General features: G+C 41.0%; 1 protein-coding gene across 1 annotated transcript in view; it reads left to right on the top strand.

Annotated features, from left to right (window-relative positions):
* The first annotated feature begins 4,480 nt into the window (after positions 1-4,480).
* The window catches only part of STK17B (serine/threonine kinase 17b), a 37,388-nt gene continuing 26,826 nt past the window's right edge, over positions 4,481-15,042 (top strand). Inside the window, exon 1 of the mRNA XM_036746692.1 lies at positions 4,481-4,741. The gene's annotated coding sequence lies outside the window, so the exon portion shown is untranslated. The remainder of the gene's footprint in view (positions 4,742-15,042) is intronic.

Raw genomic sequence — 15,042 nt, 5'->3', positions numbered from 1 at the left:
GAATTGTAGCCAACCACCCCACCTTTTTAAGGAGAACAAAGCCCCAATCTCTTGCTTCCCCTCTTGGAAGGAATCAAAGTTTCTGTTGGAGAAGGATGGGTCGAGAAGACTATAGAAAGATCTATCTATACCTCCCTTTGAATCATATCTAGACAGATCCATATGAATTTACATAACCTATATATGTACCACACACACACACACACAGCACCCTTGACCTTTTGTATTCCCAGGACTTATCAAAGTAAGTGCTTAATAAATGCTCATTGACTGAATTTGAAATCATTAAAATGAAGAGTCCTCTTTTACTAGCTTACAGTTTATTTGGTAGCATAAGACAAACATATGAAATAGCTAACGAACAATTACGAGATAAGACAGTGCACAGTAGTTCAGCATAGTTTATATATTGAAAGAATTTAAAGCAAAAAAGTGCTCACAGGGGAGGGAAAGATAAGGCAGGAAAAATTTTTGGAGGGGATGGGTCCATAGATGAATGGGAAGTGATAATACAGGAACGGTGGGAAGCCATTATGGATGAGGAAAGCGTGTGAGCAAACACATTAGGAGCGCGTAAAACATGTAAAGGCAACAAGAAGAAGATTACCCTTCTTAGAGACAAATGGTGATGGTGGATCTGTGGAAAGAAGTAACAAGATAATTAGGGGGGTATGGAGAGTGGATAAGGGGAAGATGGGAATATTAAGGGTAATTACTAAATAAGGTTATTTACTAGGTAGACGAATTTAGATTGGTTCTAAATAGAAATAGTGAGCTGCGCTAAGTTCTTAGGCAGTGGAAAAAGTAACATAAATGCCATTTGAGAAGATAAAATTGCAGGATGGAGTTAAGCAGCAAGAGACTGGAGAGATTGAGGAGACATTTAATAATCTATTTGTGAAATGAAACAATGAACAATCAGAAAGGGAAAGAGAGGGTGGAGAATTGCTGAGAACTGCTAACTGATTAGATGTTTGATTGGAGATACTTGAAAATAACCACTTCATTATGACGTTTAACTGACATCTGTTAAATTTCCTTAGGAAATGATAATAGTCTATGGCGATGCTCTTTTTTTATCCGTGTTCCTGTTGTTTAACTAGGTTAGATTGGGGTTGTTTTAATCAAAACCATGTTTCTTTATTCTTCTTTTTTCCACTTTGGTATTGATTCTGATCTTTCATGCGAATGGTTTGATTAAACATGGACAAATAATTCAGAAATAATTCCTGCATCAGTAACCAGTTGTTTCCCCTCTGTTAAGATTTAATCAATTTCTTGTTTTGTTTTGTTATTTGGTCCTTGTCACAGGCAGTGTTCCTAGACTCTTTTCTTAAGAAAGTATTTGTGATAAATAGGCCTATAGTTTCTGTGTATTTTACTCTTGTTGTATTGCACAAGATATTTTCCTTTATCCTTCTCTATGCCCATCTTTGCAATGAATTTACTAAGTGTAAAAGTATAGACTAATTTAATTTGGAAGGTCTTATTGGGTTCTTGTAACATTTCTCCACATCCTAATTTCTTGCTACAGATATCAGTACATAAGCCTTAATTACAGTCATCATGACTTTTTACAAATGTTTCATCAAGAAACACTGCACTGAGATGACTAGGAATACTATGTTGATAGACGAGAGAAAAAGAGAGAGAGAGAGAGACAGACAGACAGACAGACGGAGGGAGGGAGGAAGGAAGGGAGGGAGGGAGAGACAGAGAGACAGAGAGAAACTTACTAAACACTTACTGTGTGCAGGTATAGCGATAACTGCTAGAGATACAAATAGAAGGAAAAAAGACAGTCCCTATCCTCAAGGAGCCAAATGGATTCTAATGAAGGAAGACAACATATAAAATACCTACTCTGAGTCAAGGCTGGTGAAGTGGACAAGTTTGGGGAATGAGGAGACTCAGCAGAGAGTGCTGTAGGGCAGAGGTATCTCCAGGGTGAGAAGGCCACAGCAATGAAATGATACAATAAAAACCAACTTCCTTAACTCCTTTATTTGCCTATCCAAGGAAAACTTGTGAAGCTTCCTTCAATTTAGCTGCATTTCCTTTTGTCTCTTGGTTTCCTTCATGGTGAGAATGTCAAGATTGCTATGATTCAGTTCCTCCCTTAATTTTTCTTTTTTCTTTCTTTTGGAGGGGGGAAGGCAAGGCCATTGGGGTTAAGTGACTTGCCCAAGGTCACACAGCTAGTAAGTGTGTCAAGTGTCTGAGGTTGGATTTGAATTCAGGTCCTCCTGACTCCAGGGCTGGCGCTCTACTCAATACACCACCTAGCTGCCCTGATTTTTCTAATTATTGTTCACTGGACAAGGATATCACACTTAGCACATTAACAACTAAATTGATGTTTATAAATAGCTTAAAATTGTATGATTCTTCGAATCACTTTGCCACTATCACTGCTAAAGTAGTAGGGGGATTCTACCCTGGACTGGGTTGGTATGGCCAAAAGAATGCATTGCCAAGTGGCAGTTTGCTAGTGATGAGCTGGGAGTTTTGTGGAGGAGAAACTGGAGGGAGAAACAGAGTATAGGTAGGGAGACCAATTAAGAGGCCAGTGTGGTCATTGATATCCAATAAATGTTTACCAGATGAGATCTTTTTGAAGGTAGTAGAATAAGACATAGGATCAGACCTGGAACTAGAAGACACTTCAGCAATTATCTAGGTCAAATCTTCATTTTGCAGATGTGGTACTTGAGGCCCAGGGAAGTTTAAGCTCAAGGCTATATGCAGAGTAAATAGTAGAGCCATGTCTTCTGACTGCCTGTCCTATGCCTCTTTCTTTACACTTTACCTCCTCGTGAAAAATCCTTATGTGTTATAGAGTATGGAATTTTATAGCGTTGAATATATATACATATGAAAATATGTATACAACTGAATTAAACAGTTTACACAATGTTCTACAGCCATCTCAACCTCTGTAAAGACAGGAAAGGGGAAAGAAAGTATTGATTTAAACACACACACACACACACACACACACACACACACACACACACACAGTACGGGGGCAGCATAATATAGTGAACAGAGACAGGATCTTGAAACCAGGATGATGAGGGTTCCAGTTCTAAATCTGCCACCATTATGGCTGTTAAACATTGGACAATTTACAGCTCAGTATTTCAGGCAACTCTATGAGACTAAAAGATGATGATGGAGTTTTTCCACCTGGAAGTCCCCTATACCAATAAAACCACAGACCCAATCCTTATCCCCTAAATCTTTAAAAGTCTTCTTTGTTGCAGACCCTGTGCATTAAGCTCTAACCCAGAGGTGTCAAACTTGGTGTGGGGCCTGAACCACATTAAAATATAATTGAGAAATAGTGAACAAGATCAATACAAACATAATAAGACAGATAATATTATATTTTAAAACTAAATCAATATGGAACCCCCAGGGACCCTTATATATGGATTAGCAGCCACTATCTGACACCACTGCTCTAACCTGCTGCATATCTTCCCTGTCCTGAGGCTGTCTTTTCACAACCTCTCTATATCAAAAGGGCTTTTCTAACAGTTCTGTAATTCATTATTGATGTACCCTGTTACAAACAGGACATTAAATATACATATATAATTACATTTTATTTAGAACATCTCTTTCAAGCAATAAACCATCTTTCTGTACTTACTATTTTAATTTTCATTCATTGAGAAAATCTGAATAATCAGTAATTCCTGGTAATTGCACTCCCCTTAACTGTTAAAAAAAAATAAAGGATCGATGTGCTATTTACAGGAGGGGCACTGGGGATGGGGATACTGCTACAAATCTCACTGCACAAACTCCCATGCTACCAAAGAACTTTAATGTCACAGTCCTTGCTTCTCTCCAGTTCCAAGAGAATGGTTCAGATCATTCCACTGCTGTTGGAGTAGCAAAGAAGCCTGTTTCACAACTGTAAAAAGTTGTCACTGGCCCTCCACGACCTCCAGCCCCCTTTGTCGTTTTACTCCATCTCTGGGAGGCCAGCACTACGAAATTAAGCATCCCCCGGCCCTGGGTCTGACCTCCTCTCACAAGTACCATTGAGCAGCTTTGCACGTCTCTATCTCGGTCTCCCCCTCTCCCTCTTTCCTTTTCCCCTCTCCTCCCTCCTTCTCCCCTTGCCCTTGTCTCTCCTCCCTTTCCCCTTGCCCCCTCTCTCTCCCTCTTCTCTCTTTCTCTCCCCGCTTCACTCTCTTCCCCTCCTCTCTCTCTCCCCCCTTTCCCCATCTCTTTCTTTCCCCCATCTCCTGCCCCTCCCCCTCCTTCCTTGTAATTAGCTCTGCCCCACCCCCACCCAGCCTGTGGTCTCCGCAGACTCCCAAGTCATCTCCCGCCACGAGACACCCGGGCCCAGCCTGGGACAGGGCTGCACCCTCAGTTTCCACCAGCCTACCCTCCCTAGACCGTCACGTGTCAGCTCCGCCCCTGAACTTCACTCTGATTGGTGCGCTGGGATGGAGGGGGCGGAGTCCCCGGGGCTGAGCTGCCGGACGAGGAGGCTGCAAGTTTTCAAACCTCAACTGTAAGACCTGATTAGTGTCGCCGCCGTCTCTGCTGCCGCTGCTACTGTTGCTGTCGCCTTCGAAGCCGAGGTCGCAGCCGCCGGGAGGGAAGGAGTACCTCGTCCTGGCCTCGTCCAGAGCTTGAGGACTTGGGTCTCCCTTTTTTTGACTCGGGACCTCGGGATTTCCCCCGCCGAGGGGGCAGCCTGTGCGGGGAGCAGCCGGTGAGTGTGGGAGGAAGAGAGGGTGCCTCCGCCCTGCCCCGCCCCCACCCCCCAGGACGAGGGGAACCCCCGGCTGGGGGGCTTCGTCTCCATCCCCGCTCCGGGCTGGAAGGTTTCGCCTCCATTCCCCCCTCTCGGCTGGGCCGGGGCAGGGCGGCAGCTTCTCCGAGGAGTCCGGAGGGTCTTCGGGGCTGAACACAGGTGGCGCGGGCTGAGGCTACCTGGGGTCAAGTTCAAGTCCCTAGCGCTTTGGGGGCGGGGGAAGAACCCGGTGGGCCAGCTGTTAAATTTTCAATGTGAGCATTTACACCTCGGAAATGGGCAAACTCTGCGCGTCTGGGCTTGATTTGTTGTTTTGTTGATTGTCTAGGCTTAACGAAGTGACTGCAGAAAGGTTAACGCAGATTAAATGTAAAAGTGTGCCCTGAATTCTTCCCTACCCCACCTAGGAGCCGGTTGTTAAACTTTCAGCAGCACACCGCTAGAAAGGGACTTGACAGCTGGGACCCATCGATTTATTTTTTGCTTTTTGCACCAGACCTTATCTATTCCCTTTATTTCTTTCCCCAAAACCTGAGCTTCCAGTCTAGGCTCCTAGCCTAGTTATCCAGCCTTGGGTCGTGGGGGGGGGGGGGGGGGGGGGGGAGGGGGTGGCAAGAAGGATAGAGTTGTTCGAGTGGGAAAGTGTTTGTCCAGTGTGTCATCCTTCCCCTCCTGAAGTTCTCGGATTAGGTTAGAGTAAGGTTTAGGAGAGGAGCTCACTTCTGCTTGTCATGTGTTTATGAGCGTCTGTGTTTTCATGTCTGTTTACTCAGAACGCAGTGCTTTTCCCCACGTTGTGAGTGTGCAGGTTTGGGACCTGCTTTTCATGTAATGAGAGTTTGCTCCCCCTCTTGCTCACCCTGTTGGGGTCAGCTTCTCAGACCTCAGTTAATTGCGTTTCGTTTTCTGTCATTCTTGTTTAGTCAGGATCTCCGCGTTCGCTTTCCTCAAACTTCTCTATAACCGGCTTTTTTTTTTTTCAAAAGTAACTTTTACAAGTAGGGATATACAGAAATGTACTTTTGTAAGGTTTTGACTTGTCCCCATAAAATTTTTTTTCTTTGTCATTCATTTTAGGTAGATAGCTCATATTTGGGTCATCCCAAGCTAGAAAATAGGGGGAAAATTTTTTTAACATATCAGTGTTGGCAGCAGTGGTAGTCTTTTCATAAATGGTGGCAGAGAGGAAGCACTTTGTATATTGGGGTTCCATAAGGAAATCGGTTTCTTCCAGTATACCTAAATGCAAAATGTTTAAATAAATTTCAGTAAAAAAAATAGCAAAAAAAAAAAAAGACTCCTAAAACGGAACCCTGAGGAGTATATGACACATTTACTGTTTTGTTTATCTAGTAATGAGATGTACTTAAGTGCTAATGAGATTTTAGAGTTTGTAATGAGACTTCCTGGTTTGATGGAAAGAGACGGTGCTATTGGAATCTGAGGACATGGGTTGAAAACCAGACTTTGTCACCTGCTGCTTAGGGTGACCTTTACCTCTCTGGGCCTTGGTGTCCTCATCTGTAAAATGAAGGGATTGGACCTAGGTGACTTTGGAGTTCCCTTTCCAGCTCCGAAACTGTGATCCTTTGATTGCTATTGGTTGACTCTTAAGTGGTCATATCTTTTGTAAACGTATATTTTCACTGTGACACCCTGTTGTATTAAAGGAATAGTGGACGAGGTGGAAAATATGTGGAGGGACATTTCATAAATACATTCAAAACCATTCTGGAAGTTGTGATTAAACTTCTGAGCCCAGGAACATTATTTTATTTAAGTTAAGGTCAGTAAATTTACCTTCTCAGAGAAAGCTATGAGAAAGTATTTTTCAACAGTTTTATAGCCTTCTGTCAGGTGTAGCATTTAGGGTTTATTTATTAATTTTTGCAAATTTTAAAATACTCAGCTTATAAGTGTTAAAAACATATATGTGGCATTGCCTTTTTCTTTAGGAAATAATCTGTTATCCCAATTTCCCCTCTGTTACTGGTAGTTAGTAGTACCCAAAATTTGATGGGCCTTTTACAAACAAATGATTGTATCTTTTATATACTAATATCTCAATTATGGAACACTTACTTTACATGCTTATCTTTTTTTTTTTATTTCTACCTATCTCTCTCAAATGATACTTTTCCATTTTGTAAAATATGGGCCTAAAAATTGAAGGCGCTTTAAGAAATAATGGGGGAAAAATCCCTCAAATGTTATGCATAACTTTACTAAAGGAATGCTATTTTTTTTTAAACTTAGAAATAATAATTTAGGGGAACAAAGAGCTGGCTTTTATTTTTGTGTGATGACTAAATAATGAATTAAAATGGTTCCGTTAAGACAGCATCAGTTTTGAAGGAAACTGTAGACTTGACTCATTGACGAGTATGCCAGTCTGATATTCTGTGGCAATTACGCTCAGAAATTAATCTTGTACCAGCAGGCTTTTTCTGCTGTTACATGAAACTAATAATTCTTAAAAGGTTAAAACCATAGAAGACTGGGGATTTTCTTACCCAATTCCTTTTTATTCCCCCTTCAAACAGTACAAGCAAGGAAATCAGTGGCTAAAATTTCCTTAATTCTAACTGAGCTGCTGCATACTAAAACTTTAGCATGTATTTCTGGTAGGATATGTGCCTTAAACTTGACAGGGCTTTTCATATTCAAGGATATTTAAAAAATATTTTAGTGCTTTCAGGGATATGTCAGAGTGTTGACAGAGTGTTACTGCCTTTTAGGCCATATGTGTGAAATTTTCCTGGCTTGCGTTTTCAACAAAAGTGGTTTACATTTACCTTGATAATTTGATAAGTTTAATTCACCTAGTTTATTATTTAGTAATGTATGATGGCTAAATGATGCTATTGTCAAGAAGATGATCTTTACTACCCAGAAGTTTAAAAATGTTACTTGAGTAGTTACGCATTTAATTATTTTTCATCTGTTGGTTAAAACACAGATATTTGTTAATAAGTGAGCAACTGTTAACGTGGGAGAGGAATTGTCCAGATCTGTGATTTCGTCAGGTTGTTTGTTTTTTTGGTAAACTCACGGTATGCCAATTCCATCTTCTGATGTAGATCTGCAATTCATTTTAGTCTTAGAAAGTTGTTCAAGCATCAAGAGGTTAAATGACTTGCTCAAAGCCACACAGTATGTGTCAATCAATCAACAAGCATACTAAGTACTAGGGATACAAAAAGAGACAAAAGACAGCCCCCGTCTCCCCCAAGGAGATTACGATCTAATGGGGAGAAAACTTTCAAACAAATATATACAAAGCAAGCTATATACAGGATGAAAAAGAAATAATTAAAAGAGTGAAAGCAAAAGAATTGAGAAGGATTAGGGAAGGCTTCACTGGACCTCAGAGATAATTATAAAACATTCCTGCCCCCAAAGAGCTTACATGCTGTCAGGTGCAGCACTTTCTTACTGGTCTCTCAGCTAGTATATATTTTTGATAAATACTGAAGATTTCTTTCCGTCTTTGACCAGGTGTCTCTCTTAGCAGTTCTTCAATCACAATACTAATCCAATAAGCAGACTAGGCACTTTCTCATTTTTAATGTAATATAGATTTTTTTATTTCATGGCTGTCTAATTCCTCCTTCCTGCCACTCCCCTGTGTATAATAATGTAATATGGCAATATTTTTTTCAAACTTAACAATCATATGGTATAATCTCCTCCAATGCAGCAATTAATGGATTTAAATTTATAATGTGTAGTATTCTGCTTGTAGTTTTTAATAAGAATAATTTATTGTTTACAGTGGAAACCTGATTTTTCATAACCATGTGTTTCTTGGCCTTTATGCATTCCTCAGCTTCTGTCTGTCCTGGTTGACAATTATGGTGCCTGTTTCTTGTTCTGAAAGTACAGGAAGAAGAAAGCAAAGTGGCTCACTTTCTTGGCACAGAGTTCAAGGCTGGGGCTGGTTCTGGGGACTTCAACCCTGGGGCAGTTAACTACGAAAATGGTTAAGCTGGAGTTAGTTAACTGGAGTGCTCCTGTATTTGTCAATGGAACTAGACCTGTTTTTGCTTTTCTCCGTGCGGGCATTTTAAAAACTAGGAAGTCAAAAATGCTTAAAAGGGATTGGGATACAACCTTTCCTTTTTGAGAACCTAGGGGGAAAAGTCACCTGAACTTGTATTGTCATCTCTCTCTTCCTAGGTTCCGTGCCATTCATTAGCTCTCTTTCCAATAACTATGGGCACGTTCTCTGATCACCTCTCCTGTCTGTGATTGGGCAGAGGTTTCAGAAAGAACTCACTTACCCTTTGTCAAGTGCCAGCAGCTCTCCAGCCTCCACTGTCCCCCAAAACTAGATCTTTCAGGGGATCCTTCATTCCTGTTGATGGCTATTAAAAAAAGGCAGCAGTATTCAAAGGCCATCCCTGTACGTTGCTATGTCTCTAGGTAGAGGCCTCACTTGCTTTTTATACTCTTCACATTGAGACTAGCAAAATAAAGGTACGCCGCAGCCCCTCAGTAGGATGAATAATCCTAGAAAGATTGCAGAAAGACCATTGGACTTTAGAGTCAGAAGTTTGGGAGTTTATCCGCAGCACTAGTGGCGGTATGACTAGGGATAGGATGCTTTAACTCCGAGCCTCAGTTTCTACAGCTATAAAATGAGGATAATAATACTTAAAACTACTTTCTTCGTAGAGTAGAGGAAACACATGGTGAACCTTAAAGGTCTTTTGGTAAATGGTACTGTCATTATTGGTGGTTTAACTTGGGTAGGCATTATATAGGTATGTAGTGCTTTGTAGAGAAATGGAGGTCTCCGATAAGATTGTAAAATAGTTCTTTATTTAAAAAAATCTGACATTATCAGATAATAACTTACCTAGTACAGTACTATTTTAACTTCTTGGTTGGACTGTTAGGGCTCTTGAACATGTGTGGTGTGTGTGTGTGTGTGTGTGTGTGTGTTGGGGTTGGGCTAAAACTACACTGTATAACAGCTGCTTGTCATACTTGATGCACATTTCAGTTCCTGACCACCTAACTTCAATCTTAGAATGTATAAACAATAGCTCAGATGAGAACCAGTCTATATTATTGTCACTCTGGAAGTCTCAGACATAGAAATCTTATCCTGCCTTTTTTTTCTTTTTTAATGGAGGGCTAATATGGAGAATTGGTTATAAGGAGAGAATAAAGAATGAAATAGTAAAGTAAGAGGAAAATCAATTTGTTAATTTCCTGACTGTTGCTTTCTACTCAACATAATGGGCCTTTTTAGTATTTAGCCACAAAATATAAGTTGTAGCCTATATTAGTTAGCCATACTTCTTACCATAACATAAATCCAGAGGATTCAATTCAAAAAGCATTTTTGTTAAGCATTTATTAAGCACCTACCAGATCCTGAGTTTGAAAAGGTAAACATGAAAATGGGCCCTATCCTAAAGAGCTCAGATTTTACTGGGGAAGGGATGTGTATGGAGGGGGACAGTGCTCTGGGAATCAGGAGAGGCCTGCTTGAATGGAGCTGGGGATACCAAGAAGCAGAGGTGAGGAGAGGAACACATTCCAGGCTTGGGAGGTGGAAGGGAGGGAGGGGAAATAGGAGCAGGGAACAGCTTCTGAAAAGGGACAAAGGTGGCAGATGGAATTTGGTATTCAGGGAACTGAAAGTAGAACAGTTTGGCTATAAGGTAGAGTATGTGATGGGGGGAGTAATGTCAATTAAGTTAAGTCTGAAAAGATAGAATGGAGGACTTGAAATCTGAAATGAGACTTTTTTATCCTAGAGGCACTAGGGAGCCACTGAGCTTTTTGAGCAGAGCAGTGACATGATGAGGCTTGTTTTGTTTGTTTTAGGAATACTAATTTAGTGTCTGTGTGAAAGCTGGGTTGAAGAAGGAAGGGACATGAGCAGGGAGACCAATTAGGAGTCATCTGCAATAATCCAATTTATTAAAAACCCTTAGGACTGTTAGCTCTGAATTCATGTACTGGGGACAAATGGGAGCTAGATAGTGTACCTCTACAGATGGGTCACTTTCCATATAAAGGCCTGATAGAAATAACACAGTACCCATCAACATTATCTTTACAGTGCTTAGCACAGTGCTACAATTCAGTTCAGATAAATTTGTGATAGATTTTTTGTTACTGTAGCTTTTCAAAATACTTGCCAATTAAGACTGCTGTTGTAATTTCATAAGGTTGTCTGGGTCTGTGCAAGGGAACTGCTGTATAGCCAGACTTTAGTGTAGTAAGGAAGACAGCTAAGGCAGCAGTTTTTTATCATATTTCGGGAAGGTAAATCTGGAAGTTCTTCTGCATATTTACCGCTTGCTTACTCACACTTTTCAAGGCTCTAAATATGATACAGTGTTTAAGCCTATATGACTAGTGACTCCCCTCCCCTCCCCCTACCAATCCTCAAATATGTATGTTAAAGGTATACTCCTACTTGTTCTACAACTAAGAGAACACATTTATTTCCCAAATAGTACTCTATAATGGTACCATGGGTTATACTTAGCATCATAATTCTAGAGCTGGAAGCTAGGGTGTGCTGGTGAATGTTTAACACCCAGTTTGAGGATGGGGGAACAGAATGTATGCTTTGCACACTTTTAAATTTAATCTGTATTAACACTTTCTCCCTTGCTTTCTTAGGTCTAAACAATCAATAGAACAATAAACCAAGCCTTGTTTTGTAGCATTTGCTGATTTCTGAGACATACGTACTTACACTGAAAATTTAACTATCAGCTCTCTCTGGAGACAGTTTGAGCCAGCTCCAGTACACCCATGGCTCGAAGGAACTTTGGAGATGTTCTACATAGTTCAATTCCCTTATTTTACAAATGAGGAAACTGAGGCCCACAAAATTAGAGCGACAGTAGTAAATGACAGAGCTAGGATTTTCACTTACATTCTGACTCCAAGTTCAACATTCTTTTCACTGCATTGCTATATCTGAACTTATGCTTATAATCTGCCAACCCGGATATAAAGTATATCACGAGATTCCTCACATTGCACTAGTTCTCATACCTGGGCAAATATGATGTGTCGGAAGAGCCATTATGAGGTAGAGTAACCAATGAGCAGGGAACAGGGTATGGTCCCAGTGCTGCGACTTAAAGGCAACATTTCTTAAATTTTGTTCCCCAGGGCAATGATGTTGGACAAGCTCAGCCTGAATAAAGGGAGCCTTCTGTTGTTCTATGCTACTCTTAGACTATTACTAAAAGACTCTTTCCTTGTGGATGCAGAGATGGTTTCATTTGGTCTTTCTTGGTTTAGAAGAGGGTATTGCTTCTCAGTGTCATTTAGCACATCAGCACTGGAAGATGACGAGTGCATTGCATTTGTACTACCATTGCCCGAATTGCATGGTAGCTGAGACATTTCAGGTGAAAGAAGAATGATGATTACCTTTGTTGGATAATTAGACTGTCATAAGCAAGCTGAATATCACTAGTTCAGGGATTCTTAATCTTTTTGTGTGTCACAGACTCCTTTGGCTATTTTCTAAAGCTGCTGGTCTCCTTAAAATAGTTTTTAAATGCACTATTACAAAGGAAACCAAATTATTTTGAAATATAGTTAGGAAATTTTTTTTTAAAAAGTTAGCAGACCCCTTAAAACTCATGGAGCTATTTTCCCCAGGCCTGTGAACCATTTTCACCAGGCAAAGAACATCCATACTGTTCATAGAATCAGTATATGTAGGCTCCAAATACCTGTAGGCTGAAGGCATTCTTAGAATAATTATCTTATCCCAAATATAGCCAGAACTCTCTCTCTCTGAATGACTTTATCACCACAGATTCAACTTTATCAGAAGCCCACAGAAGGGAAGATGTAGACAATATACAGTCCACTCTTGATGTATGCACTGGGGACAAGACGCAATTGCATCACCATCAGGAAAACTTAGCAGAAAGCTTGGTTTATGACTTTCCCAAGTCCCCAAGGCTTACCTGGCTTCACTTTCAACATGGACACAAGCAAATCCCCCTAGTGCGTGGGTTCTTAAAAAGGGGGAAATAGCTCCATGAGTTCTAAGCAGTGACAGCCTAGATCAACAAGATTTGGCCTAGTCATATAGTTTTGGTGGCTCCTCTAGTGCTGAAAACTGGGCCAGCCCCTATCCCTGCTCCCCAACTACTATCAGTGCTGCCCCTGTTTTAAGGAGCAGCTGAAGTAGACACTGACTTTACTTGGCCAGTGTGAAGTACTTTTTGAAGACACGGTCCAGCATCTTCCCAGTACATCAAGTAATTTTGCAGTGAGGAAATTAGGAAGAGCTGTGCTAGATTAAGCCATTCCCCAATGGAAAAAGGAAGTTCACCGTTAGTAGAGAGTTCAAAGAGCAGGTTCTTAGCCATGTTCGAATACTCAAATTGGAATCATGTTAAGAAAGTGACACAGAAGCTAATTGCTAGTAGTCCATGAGCTGTTTGGGGCCACAAAGATGTATTTGGATTGAGGTATTTAGGGAGGAGTTAAGTGAGGAATTAAAGAATTGGTGCTTGTGGACCTGGCTGAATAAATTATGTCTCAATTTTATAGTTCGACATTTGGTTGAACAAGAGAGAGGTGGGGGCTTGTGCTTGGAAATACAGAAAAGTGATTTGGGGTAAGAGAGACCTGAATCTATACAGCTGGAAGCAAATGGGGATTCCTGGTTCATCATAAATTTTACTTCAACTTTGGTGCCCCTGACCACAGGACCAAACAGAAGATAAGGGCTTTCCATTTAGAGAAAGTTCTCTGATGATTTTACTAATATTAATTAAATGCCTACTTAACAAGGGGAAATTAGGTAGGACTTTCTGATTTAGGGAGTCAAGTCTGACAAGAAGCAGGACAGGAGCAGAGGCGAAGACACTTAGGGATTGGATGGCCAGGATAAATGAACCAAGTGTTGCTTGCTTCTGGGCATTCAGATCAAGAGATAGGGACTTACTTCCTCCATGTCAAGTCTGGACCAGAGGAAATAGAGAATTGATGTCTCAGAAGTATGGTTGGCATAGTATGAGACTCTCATTGGCATGGAAGGCAGAAGGTCACATGGGACACATCATTTTGAGGGATATAACCATAACAGTATTCAAAGTGGTATCTGGGTTCTCTTGGCTGAGATGATCCTAGCATTGACTGGAATTCAAACTATTGTGATTTTTTTTTTTCAAGAACTGACTTTACATAAAGGCTTCTACTTCAGCAAAGGTCACATCTCTTAAGTGGAGGACAGAAGGATTCCCACTGACGAAAAGACAAGGCTCATGAGGCGTCGTTCACAGGAATACACGCACCAGTTCCTCTGTATTTTTCTTTAAAGGTCCCTTAGACCTTTAGTCCACTTCCTCCCCTCTGGCAGAATTTAGTGTTAAGTGAGCAGGAAACACAGGCACTGTGAGAATGTCGTTGTTGTTGTTGAGTCATGTCCGACTCTTCATGACCCCATTTGGGGTTTTTTTGGCAGAGATACTGGAATGGTTTGCTGTTTCCTTTTCCAGTACATTTTACAGATGAGAAAACTGAGGCAGACATGGTTAAGTGACTTGCCCAGGGTCACACAGCTAGTAATTGTCTGAGGTCGTATTGGAACTTGGGAAGATGAGTCTTCCGAACTTCAGGCCTTACACTGTATCTCTGTAGCATCTGCCACTGCTAACTAGGTTCTCCTTGATGTGATCTTCTCTCATCTTCCCTGATAGATTGTTCCTAGTTTCTTTCCTATCATCAGTCTCATTCATAGTCAGAGAACATTAGAGATGAAGGAAGCTTAGAGATCACTGAGTTTAACCTTGACATTTTAGAGATGAGGGAAACTCATCTAAAAGGTCTGTAAGGACCTGAGCATTAAGTGCTCTGCCCAAGGTCAGGTGACTGGAGGCTGAGCCAGGACCAGAATCCAGGCAGCCAAGCTTAATCAATGACTTTTTCCTTCTAGGTCTCCTTTACTGGCTCCTCTTCTCCGCCCATTAAGGTTGGTTTGCATGTTGTCTCTCCCATTAGATTGTCAGCTCCTTGAGGGCAGGACATGTCTTTTGCCTCTTTTTGTATTGTCAGCGCTTAGCACAGTGCCTGGCATCTAGTAAATGCTTAATAAATGCTTATTGAGGGATAAAAACAAACAGAAAAGTCTTCAGCACCACAATTTGAAAGCATTGGTTTTTTGGTGCTTGCTTTCCTTATAGTCCAGCTGTCACAGCCATATAGTGATACTGGAAAAAACAGAGCTTTGACTATGCAGACCTTTGCCAGCAGGA

The sequence above is a fragment of the Trichosurus vulpecula genome, chromosome 2, assembly GCF_011100635.1.
Source record: "Trichosurus vulpecula isolate mTriVul1 chromosome 2, mTriVul1.pri, whole genome shotgun sequence".
Taxonomy (NCBI): domain Eukaryota; kingdom Metazoa; phylum Chordata; class Mammalia; order Diprotodontia; family Phalangeridae; genus Trichosurus; species Trichosurus vulpecula.
This window is presented reverse-complemented; position numbering and strand designations above follow the sequence as displayed.